Below are 12,236 nucleotides of genomic sequence, written 5' to 3'. Positions count from 1 at the left end.
ATGCTGATAATGGCATCGTCAGCACTAAACATCTTTGTTGCTATTTCAAAACTGTGCAGAAGGGTGCATAGGTCCCTGATCTGAGACCACTCCTGCAGCGTGATTTGCCCCACCTCTTGATCTCGTTGGCCCAGGTTATACGTCATAACATATTGCACCAGGGCTCGTCGGTGCTGCCACAGTCGCTGCAACATGTGCAGAGTTGAATTCCACCGTGTGGGCACATCGCATTTCAGCCGGTGGACTGGCAGGCACAACGACTTCTGTAGAGATGCAAGTCGTCGAGCTGCGGGATGCGAACGGCGGAAGTGAGCACACAGCGACCGTGCCCTCTGCAGAAGCCCATCTAGTCCGGGAAAGTGGGATAAAAATTGCTGGCCAACCAGGTTCCAAACGTGAGCCATACAAGGCATGTGTGTGACATTGCCCCGGCGAAGGGCCGCACCCAGGTTTGCAGCATTGTGGCACACGGCCTTCCTGGCTGCAGGTTGAGTGGAGACAACCATTGATGGAACTCGGTCTCCAGAGCTGACCACAACCCAGACATTTCAATGTAAACACTGCCTGATGCCGTTGAGCCCTGGTGACAGCATAGTGAGGAGGTGTGCAGGATTCCTTCTGCGCAGTTACAACGCGGGTGGCATTACCAGACAGGCTTTGGGTGCAGGTGGAGGACCAAGAGGAGGTTGAGGAGGCAGAAGCAGTGGAGGAACTTCTAGATACAGAGGATCGACGAGCAACTCGTGGGGATGGCAAGACTTGGACAGCAGCCCCTTCTCCTGATGTCGCCGTAGTTACCCAGTGCCCAGTCACCGACATGTAAAGCCCCTGTCCATGTCTACTCGTCCAAGTGTCTGTGGTGAAATGCACCCTGTCACACACAGAGTTTCTCAAGGAAGTGGTGATGTTGTGTGCGACATGCTGGTGTAGCGCAGGCACAGCTTTCATTGAGAAGTAGTGGCGACTGGGCATCTGGTACTGGGGCACTGCGAAGGACATAAGGTCTCGAAAATCCTGTGTCCACCAGGCGGAAAGGCAGCATTTCTGTAGCCAACAGCTTGCAGATGGAGAAATTCAACCTCTTAGCTTTGTCATGGCTAGGAGGAAATGGTCTTTTACTTGTCCACATCTGAGGGCTGGCTGCCGTGCTTAGACGGAGTTGAGTAGGGTGTCCCCGGCAAACTGCTGGTCTGTGAGGAAGGTGCAGGCGGAGATGTTATGTTGCCTTGATCAAAATGTGGTGTCCCCACAGTCACAGAGGTTGAAAAGGACGCGGATGCACTTGATGGGGCAGACGGTGGTTGGCCCGGCCCACTAGGCTGCATTGTAGCACAGTGAGCTTCCCACTGCAAATTATGCATCATATCCATGTGACAGTTCATGCATGAAGTACTGAAGCTAGTAATTTTTTGGCCTCTACTGAGATTTTGTTGACAAATCTTACAGACAACATGAGATGGGTCATCCTTTGCGATGTCAAAAAATGCCCAGGCTATGCAAGGCTTAGAGCCCATGCGACCTGAAGAGCCACCACGACTTCTGGTCTGAGGCACAATTGGGGTTGAGGATGCAGTTGTTGACGTGCTTCCAATACTCCGTCTCTGTCCAGGAAGGCGCACCGTTACCTCATTGTCAGACTCGTCACTAGCATCCTCCTCCACCTCCTCTGCTGACCTTATGGACTGGCGGACTGGGGGTTGACAGTAAGTGGGGTCTACAACTTCGTCATCATCATCCTGTGTGTTCTCACACCCGTCGTCCTCAGAGCCAAACTCTTCCTGCCCCGACCGAAAAGTCAAGTTTTCATTCCAATCAGGTATCTCAGTCTCATCATCATCTTCCTCATTGTCTCCACCAACAGGAGTTACTGTTTGGGAACGAGGGTCTACATTATGCTCAGAACCTTCTTCATCTGGGCCTGGACCGACTCACAAAGATTCTGGTCAGTGCAGATCATTTCCTCATCTGGATTCACAGAAGTTCTGGAGCAGACCTCTGATTCCCAGGCTATAGTACGCGTAAACAGCTCTATAGACTCAACCATGTGTGCTACCCCATGCTCAGATGGGCAGCTGGAGACTTGGGAGCTGTGAGGAAGCAAGTGCGATTGGGGTGACAACTCTGAGGACTGGAGTAGTTGTGACGTTGAAGTTGACATGGAGGAGAGCCCACTTGAACGAGCACTTGATATCCGTTCAAGCACCTGCTGTTTTTGTGCCTCATCTGGAATTTTTGGCGATGCTTGTAGCGATGGTCGTAAGAAAGGGATCATATCAGATTGTCCACGAAAAGAAGTAGACATCTTACTTTGGCTGGAAGATGGTCTTTCTTCTGCAGATGTTACTGTTGCTTTACCACCTACCCCACGGACACAACCTTTTTTTCCCTTTCCAACACACCTATTCCCCTTTCCACCAGCAGCAGGCCTTTTGCCACTCATTTTAGTGCTTAATTGGCAACTCTGTATCTGAAGTTGTTGGCACAACAACCGATGGATGAAAACTGAGCAGAACTGAGTGGCCAAACTGTGGTACTAGGCCCAAAACTATCAACTGGATTAGATGCAGTGAAAATAGAGATATACAGGCGGTATAGTTTGTTTCACAGGCAGGCTACTCTGCAGCAAATTTTAGGCCACGCCTCTGACCACACCCATTCATAACTAGCCACACCCATATCCACGTCCCAACCACACCCATTTAGCACTGCTGATCACACTGTTTCATAAAGAATAATTATAAACAAAAAAATATGGCCACACAGTGCTCCATACTGTATAATGACCGCACATGATGCTCCATACTGTATAATGACCGCACATGATGCTCCATACTGTATAATGGCCACACATGATGCTCCATACTGTATAATGACCGCACATGATGCTCCATTCTGTATAATGACCGCACATGAGGCTCCATACTGTATAATGACTGCACATGATGTTCCATACTGTATAATGACCACACGTGATGCTCCATACTGTATAATGGCCGCACATGATACTTCGTACCGTATGATGGCCACACATAGCTACTCCTACACACGCGGCTGCACTCCGTACACACGCGCTCCGCTCCATACACCTCGTACACACGCGGCTCTGCTCCATACACCTCGTACACATTTAGCTCCGCTCCATACACCTCATACACACACGACTCTACTCCGTACACCTCATACACATGGCTCTGCCCGCTCCGTACACCTCGTACACACAGCTCCGCTCCGTACACCTCGTACACATTTAGCTCCGCTCCATACACCTCATACACACACAGCTCCGCTTCATACACCTCGTACACATTTAGCTCCGCTCCATACACCTCATACACACACGGCTCCGCTCCGTACACCTCATACACACACGGCTCCACTCCATACACCTCGTACACACACGGCTCCGCTCCGTACACCTCGTACACACACGGCTCTGCTCCATACACCTCGTACACATTCAGCTCCGCTCCATACACCTCGTACACATGCGCTCCGCTCCATACACCTCGTACACACATGCGCTCCACTCCGTACACCTCATACACACACGGCTCCGCTCCGTACACCTCATACACACACGGCTCCGCTCCATACACCTCGTACACACACGGCTCCGCTCCATACACCTCGTACACATTCAGCTCCGCTCCATACACCTCGTACACACACGTGCTCCGCTCCATACACCTCGTACACACACGCTCCACTCCATACACCTCGTACACACGCACTCCGCTCCATACACCTCGTACACATGCGCTCCGCTCCATACACCTCGTACACACGCGCTCCGCTCCATACACCTCGTACACACACGCTCCGCTCCATACACCTCGTACACACACGCTCCGCTCCATACACCTCGTACACACGCGCTCTGCTCCATACACCTCGTACACACACGGCTCCACTCCATACACCTCGTACACACACGCGCTCCGCTTCATACACCTCGTACACACACGGCTCCGCTCCATACACCTCGTACACACGCGCTCTGCTCCATACACCTCGAACACACGGCTCCGCTACATCCACACTGTACACCTCCTGACCCCACACACGGCAGCTTACCTCATCCAGCAGGCACCATGGCAAGTTGGCAGCCAGCACAGAGCCGAGTCCTGCAATCCACGAGGTCCCGATCATATGACCCCTGACTCCTCCCTCCTGTGACCTCATCACAGGTCCTGTGGCCACGAAGCAGCCAATATGTGCTGTGCTCAGGGCTTAGGCAGCTCTGCGGGTGCAGGGAAGAGGCTGACCACAGTGACCGCCTGATACTGCAGTACACCTCCCAACCACTGCGGGACAATTAATGTCCCGCCCGGGATCGCGGGGCTGACTGTCAAAATCAGGACAGTCTCTCTGTATCCGGGACGGTTGGAAGGTATGCTGCTACTAAGCCCAAAACCCCAAAACAATTGACTGGGTTAGATGCCGTAAAAATTGAGATACACAGGCGGTGTAGCTAGCTTTACAGGCGGCTACTCTGCTGATGTGCAGACAATGCTACTAGGCCCAAAACTATCAACTGGATTAGATGCAGTGAAAATAGAGATACACAGGCGGTATAGTTTGTTTCACAGGCGGGCTACTCTGCTGACGTGCAGACAATGCTACTAGGCCCAAAACTATCAACTGGATTAGATGCAGTGAAAATAGAGATACACAGGCGGTATAGTTTGTTTCACAGGCGGGCTACTCTGCTGACGTGCAGACACTGCTACTAAGCACAAAACCCCAAAACGATTTACTGGGTTAGATGCCGTAAAAATTGAGATACACAGGCGGTGTAGCTAGCTTCACAGGCGGGCCAGGGTCATCCATCTGGCTAATCTCTCTTCTTGCTCCCTCTTTGACCGCTTACAATCTGGCTTCCGGTCACACCATCCACTGAAACTGCGCTAACTAAGGTCACCAATGACCTCTTAACCGCCAAGAGCAAGCGACACTACTCTGTTCTCCTCCTCCTCGACCTGTCGGCTGCCTTTGACACAGTGGACCATTCCCTATTATTACAGACCCTCTCATCCCTTGGCATCACAGACTTGGCCCTATCCTGGATCTCATCATACCTAACAGACCGGACATTCAGCGTCTCCCACTCACACACCACCTCCTCACCTCGCCCCCTCTCTGTCGGAGTCCCACAAGGTTCAGTCCTTGGGTCCCTGCTCTTCTCCATTTACACCTTTGGCCTGGGACAGCTCATAGAATCTCATGGCTTTCAGTATCACCTCTATGCTGATGACACACAGATCTACATCTCTGGACCAGATATCACCTCCCTACTAACCAGAATCCCTCAATGTCTGTCCACTATTTCATCCTTCTTCTCCGCTAAATTTCTGAAACTTAACATGGACAAAACAGAATTCATCATCTTTCCCCCATCTCACGTGACCCCCCCAACGAACCTATCCATTACAGTAAATGGCTGCCCACTCTCCCCAGTCCCACAAGCTCGCTGCCTCGGGGTTATCCTTGACGCTGATCTCTCCTTCAAACCACATATCCAAGCCCTTTCCACTTCCTGCCGACTTCAACTCAAAAATATTGCAGGAATCCGTTCATTCCTCAACCAAGAATCTGCAAAAACCCTAGTCCATGCCCTCATCATCTCTCGCCTTGACTACTGCAACCTCCTGCTCTGTGGCCTCCCCTCAAACACTCTCGCACCCCTCCAATCTATTCTAAACTCTGCTGCCCGACTAATCCACCTGTCCCCCCGCTATTCTCCGGCCTCTCCCCTCTGTCAATCCCTTCACTGGCTCCCCATTGCCCAGAGACTCCAGTACAAAACCCTAACCATGACGTACAAAGCCATCCACAACCTGTCTCCTCCTTACATCTGTGACCTCATCTCCCGGTACTTTCCTACACGCAACCTCCGATCCTCACAAGATCTCCTTCTCTACTCCCCTCTTATCTCCTCTTCCCACAATCGTATACAAGATTTCTCTCGCGTATCACCCCTACTCTGGAACCCTCTACCACAACACATCAGACTCTCGCCCACCATCGAAACCTTCAAAAAGAATCTGAAGACCCACCTCTTCCGACAAGCCTACAACCTGCAGTAACCACCGATCGACCAAACCGCTGCATGACCAGCTCTACCCTCACCTACTGTATCCTCACCCATCCCTTGTAGATTGTGAGCCTTCGCGGGCAGGGTCCTCTCTCCTACTGTACCAGTTATGACTTGTATTGTTCAAGATTATTGTACTTGTTTTTATTATGTATACCCCTCCTCACTTGTAAAGCGCCATGGAATAAATGGCGCTATAACAATAAATAATAATAATAATAATCGTTACTCGGACGTGTCCGCTCTTCGCCAATCGTTACACTGGCTGCCCATTCATTACAGGATACAATTCAAAGTACTTGTTCTCACCCACAAAGCTCTCCACAGTGCGGCACCCCCTTACATCTCCTCCCTCATTTCTGTCTATCGGCCTAGCCGACCGCTGCGCTCTGCAAACGACTTTCGACTAACCTCTGCACTAATCCGTACCTCCCACTCCCGACTCCAAGACTTCTCCCGTGCTGCGCCAATCCTCTGGAATGCTCTACCCCAAGATATTAGGACCATCCACAACTTGCATAGTTTTAGGCGCTCGTTCAAAACTCATTTGTTCAGAGCGGCCTATCACGTTCCCTAATCAGTCATTTTATGTTTGTGTGTGTGTGTAGCCCATTCACTATCTCCATCTACCCCCCACCCCCTGAAGATGGCTGGACCATCATTGTAAATACATCATTGTAAATACACACCTGTAATTTGTATCTCCCAACCTCATTGTAGATTGTAAGCTCTCACGAGCAGGGTCGTCTTATTTTGTCTTATTTTGCTTTATTACTGTATTGTTAACATTGTTACCTATGACTGTTGTGTTTGAAACTGTTAAACTGTAAAGCGCTGCGGAATATGTTGGCGCTATATAAATAAAGATTATTATTATATTATTATTACTCTGCTGACGTGCAGACAATGCTACTAGGCCAAAAACCATCAACTAGATTAGATGCAGTGAAAATAGAGATACACAGGCGGTATAGTTTGTTTCACAGGCGGGCTACTCTGCTGACGTGCAGACACTGCTACTAAGCCCAAAACCCCAAAATTATTTACTGGGTTAGATGCAGTAAAAATTGAGATACAAAGGCGGTGTAGCTAGCTTCACAGGCGGGCTACTCTGCTGATGTGCAGACACTGCTACTAGGCCCAAAACTATCAACTGGATTAGATGCAGTGAAAATAGAGAAACACAGGCGGTATAGTTTGTTTCACAGGCGGGCTACTCTGCTGACGTGCAGACAATGCTACTAGGCCCAAAACTATCAACTGGATTAGATGCAGTGAAAATAGAGAAACACAGGCGGTATAGTTTGTTTCACAGGCGGGCTACTCTGCTGACGTGCAGACACTGCTACTAGGCCCAAAACTATGAACTGGATTAGATGCAGTGAAAATAGAGATACACAGGCGGTATAGTTTGTTTCACAGGCGGGCTACTCTGCTGACGTGCAGACAATGCTACTAGGCCCAAAACTATCAACTGGATTAGATGCAGTGAAAATAGAGAAACACAGGCGGTATAGTTTGTTTCACAGGCGGGCTACTCTGCTGACGTGCAGACACTGCTACTAGGCCCAAAACTATGAACTGGATTAGATGCAGTGAAAATAGAGATACACAGGCGGTATAGTTTGTTTCACAGGCGGGCTACTCTGCTGACGTGCAGACACTGCTACTAAGCCCAAAGCCCCAAAATGATTTACTGGGTTAGATGCAGTAAAAATTGAGATACACAGGCGGTGTAGCTAGCTTCACAGGCGGGCTACTCAGATGACTATCAGACAATGCTACTAGCCCAAAAGGATTGGCTGAGCTAGATTACACCAAATGCTATGAAAAACACTTGCACAGCACTGGCACAGACCTGCCTGGCAAACAGTGCTATGAACTGCTGTAACCTACCCTGAAAAGGGCTGATATTACAACTAGTCCCATAGTCCCAACTCCCGACTCCCTAAACCTATCTCTCAGAAAATTCGCTGGCAAAAAAAGACTCTTTGACTGTATAGCGCCCACAGCAGCAGCGGTGCCGTCTAACACTAAGCTGCAGCAGTGAGGAAATGGTGGCGACGGGGCAAATGGCTGGTTCTCATTGGGCAAGGAGTGACATGTGACATACACAGCCAATGAGACATGCCCTTGCTTGTCTGAATCACATGCACATTGCTGTGTGTGTGCGCACTGCTGATAGGCTGAGAGACTGCACCACCCCTCTGTAAATGCGGGAAAGAAAAAAAAAAAGGAGATCGGCGTTATTTCAGCACAGATCTATCCTCCGCCCACTATACACTGAAACAGTCCATTAACAATGATAAACAGTTTTAATGTGCAAATCAAGCTAGGCTTTTTGTGAACGAACAGTTATCGAAAACTCAAACAGCCGAATTTTAAGCAAATTGTTCGGGTTCGTCGAACGACTCGAACACCGCCCAAGACAGCTCGAATTTGAAATTGGCGAACAGTTCGACTCGAACACCGCTCATCTCTACTTGTCATAGACTGGTTTTTATCACCTCTAAACAAGCTTTGTATTTGCATTTAATGTTTGAATGATTTGTCATTCTGTATCATGCTGTTCTGAGGAACGTTTTTTTAAATGCACATTGTGGTTGTATGCTATGCTGACATGCCGCATGTGATTTCTATGAATTTTAATTGTATGCAAATGTCATCACATGTGTGCGTTTAAAAGAACTAACTTACCATTCTCTGTATCTGGACCCGTGGAAACAGCCGTCGTCCTGTTTCATTTGCCTGCATAATCTGCACTTGTTTACCCGCAATACCTTGTCCATGATTTTTATAATGCAATAAAGGACTAAGGTTGTTTTTTCACCAATATTTGGAGTGCTGCTGCTGTTTTTCTTGCTTCTTTGGACTTTTCATGTTAGTAGCGTGTGTGTGAAAAATTTGGGGGCTCTAGCTGTTAAAATAAAGGGTTAGATCACGGAACAAACTGGCATGGGCTACTGCACAATTTTCTCCACCAGAGTGGTAAAGCCAGTGACTGAGGGCAGATATTAATAGCCTAGAGAGGGACCATGGTTTTTGCCCCCCCTGGCTAAAAACATCTGCCCCCAGCCACCCCAGACAAGGAGCATCTTTAAGGCTGCCGTCACACTATCAGTATTTGGTCAGTATTTTACATCAGTATTTGCAAGCCAAAACCAGGAGTGGGTGATAAATGCAGAAGTGGTGCATATGTTTCTATTATACTTTTCCTCTAATTGTTCCACTCCTGGTTTTGGGTTACAAATACTGATGTAAAATACTGACCAAATACTGCTAGTGTGATGGCAGCCTAAGATGCGCCTATTCTGGCACTTAGCCTCTCTCTTCCCACTCCCTAGTAGCGGTGGGATATGGGGTAATAAAGGGTTAATGTCACCTTGCTAATGTAAGGTGACATTAAGCCGGCTTAATAATGGAGAGGTGTCAATAAGACACCTATCCATTATTAATCCAATATTAATAAAGGGTTTAAAAAAACACACATTAGGAAAAAAGAATTTTAATGAAATAAATACACATGGTGTTGTAATATCTTTATTATATGCTCAATCCAAATGACAACCCTTGTCTTCTATAAAAAAAAGGTAAAAACAAAAAGCAACAATATCCCATACCTGTCCGGCGTACAGTCATGTCCCACGATGTAAATCCATCAGAAGGGGTTAAATAATTTTGCAACCAGGAGCCTACTAATGCAGCTGTTGCCCCTGGCTTTAAAAACTGGGGAATGAATGGAATGCAGGGGAACGTAGCTACCTAGACTTGCGGTGCTGTGACCCCTGCTGGCATAACCTCATATGAACTACAGCGTGGAAATTTTTGAGAATATTTTCCCACGCTAGAGTTCATATGAGTTTATGCCAGCAGGGGGCACATCACCGCAAGTCTACGATGCTACGTTCCTCTGCATTCTATTCATTTCCCAGTTTTTACAGCCAGGGGCCACAGCGGCATTAGCAGGCTCCTAGTAGTAAAATTATTTAACCCCTTCTGATGGATTTACATCATGAGACATGACTACGCCAGACAGATATGGGATATTGTTGTTTGTTTTTTACCTTTTTTCAGAAGACAAGGGTCTTCATTTGGATTGAGGGTATAATAAAGCTTATTACAACACCATGTGTATTTATTTCATTAATATACCTTTTTCCTAACGTGTGTGTTTTTTTAACCCTTTATGAACATAGGATTAATAATGGATAGGTGTCTTATTGACACCTCTCCATTATTAACCTGGCTTAATGTCACCTTACATTATCAAGGTGACATTAACCCTTTATTACCCCATATCCCACCACTACTCGGGAGTGGGAAGAGAGAAGCTAAGTGCCAGTATAGGCGCATCTTACAGATGTGCCTTTTCTGGGGTGGCTGGGGGCAGATGTTTTTAGCCATTGGGGGATCAATAACCATGGTCCCTCTCTAGGCTATTAATATCTGCCCTCAGTCACTGGCTTTCCCACTCTGGCGGAGAAAATTGCACACCCACACCAGTGTTTTCCATGATTTAACACTTTATTTTAACACCTACAGCGCCTAAATTTTGCACACATACACTTGTAACATTATTAGTGATTAATATGTTAAAAAAATAAGGGATATGAAATGGTTTACTGTATGTAACCCATGTCTCATATCCAGTCGGGTTTGGTAAGGTGATAGCAAAAGCCGACAATTGAATTGCCGGCTATTCTGCTATCTAGCTCTGTATTAAATATATATATATATATATATATATATATATATATATATATATATATATATATATATATATATATATATGTGTGTCTCACATGTATATGTATATATAAATACAGGGTTTGGACAAAATAATGGAAACACTTAACGTTTTGGCATCATAATCTTCGAACATGTTATAAACATGCACATGCAAACCGTGATATATGGTAATGTTTTGTAGTTGATTATTTGTGTTATGTGATATGTGTATGTAAATTAACTGTTTGTTTTGCTGAATTGTAAGAACATTGATGAGAACCTGATACCAATGGCAGACCTCTCAGATTTTCAAAGAGACCAAATTGTTGGTGCTTGTATGGCAGGCGCTAGTGTAACAGAAAGTGCCCGAATGCTTGGCGTGTCAAGAGGTACTGTCTCCAAAGTAATGACTGCATTTGAAAGAGAAGGAAAAATGTCTGCAGCAAAGAACTGGTCCGGCCGAAAGTCGAAGTTGACTGAGAGAGACCGTCGGACTCTAAAGCGAATTGTGAGAGAGGATCGCAATACCACGGCTCCGAAAATCACTGCTGAGCTCAATGAACACCTACATAACCCAGTTTCCACAAAAACTGTGCGTCGGGACCTGCACAAATCTGGATTCCACGGAAGAGCTGCAATTAGAAAACCGCTGCTCTCAATGACAAATGTTTACAAGCATTTAGAGTGGTGTAGAAACCTCCAGAATTGGTCCCTCGAGCAGTGGAAACATGTGATATTCTCAGACGAATCACCGTTTACCCTATTTCCAACCTCCGGCCGAGTGTACATTTGGAGACAGCACAAAGAAGCATTCCATCCAGACTGCCTTCTCCCAACCGTAAAACATGGCGGAGGGGAACGCCATCTTTCAGGATGATAATGCACCAATTCATACAGCTAGAATCGTTAAAGCATGGCACGAGGAACATTCTAATGAAGTTGAGCATGTCATCTGGCCCCCACAGTCCCCAGACCTCAACATTATTGAGCATTTATGGTCGATTTTATTAGAGATTCAAGTTAGACTAGAGGGTGTTTTAACTGCAGAATGGACTAAAATTCCTTTGGAAACAATTCACACCTTGTATGAATCCATACCTCGGAGAATTGAGGCTGAAATCACCACAAAAGGTGGACCTACACTATATTAAACTAACTTTTGTTGATGTTTCCATTATTTTGTCCAACCCCTGTATAGATATATACCTACACTGTGTGTAGACATTTATTTTCTCTATTCTATTCTAACCTGTCAGTGTGATTTTACTGTACAACGCACTGAATTACTCGCTTTTCCATAGAACACCGCTGCGTATTTCTCGCAAGTCACACATATAGTCCATGTGTAATCCGTATTTTTCTCACCCCCATAGACTTTAATTGGCGGATTTTTTTGCGCAATACGCTGACAAAC

This window comes from Ranitomeya variabilis, chromosome 4 (genome assembly GCF_051348905.1).
Source record: "Ranitomeya variabilis isolate aRanVar5 chromosome 4, aRanVar5.hap1, whole genome shotgun sequence".
Classification (NCBI taxonomy): domain Eukaryota; kingdom Metazoa; phylum Chordata; class Amphibia; order Anura; family Dendrobatidae; genus Ranitomeya; species Ranitomeya variabilis.
The sequence above is the reverse complement of the archived record's forward strand: the minus strand, read 5'-3'. Positions refer to the sequence as shown.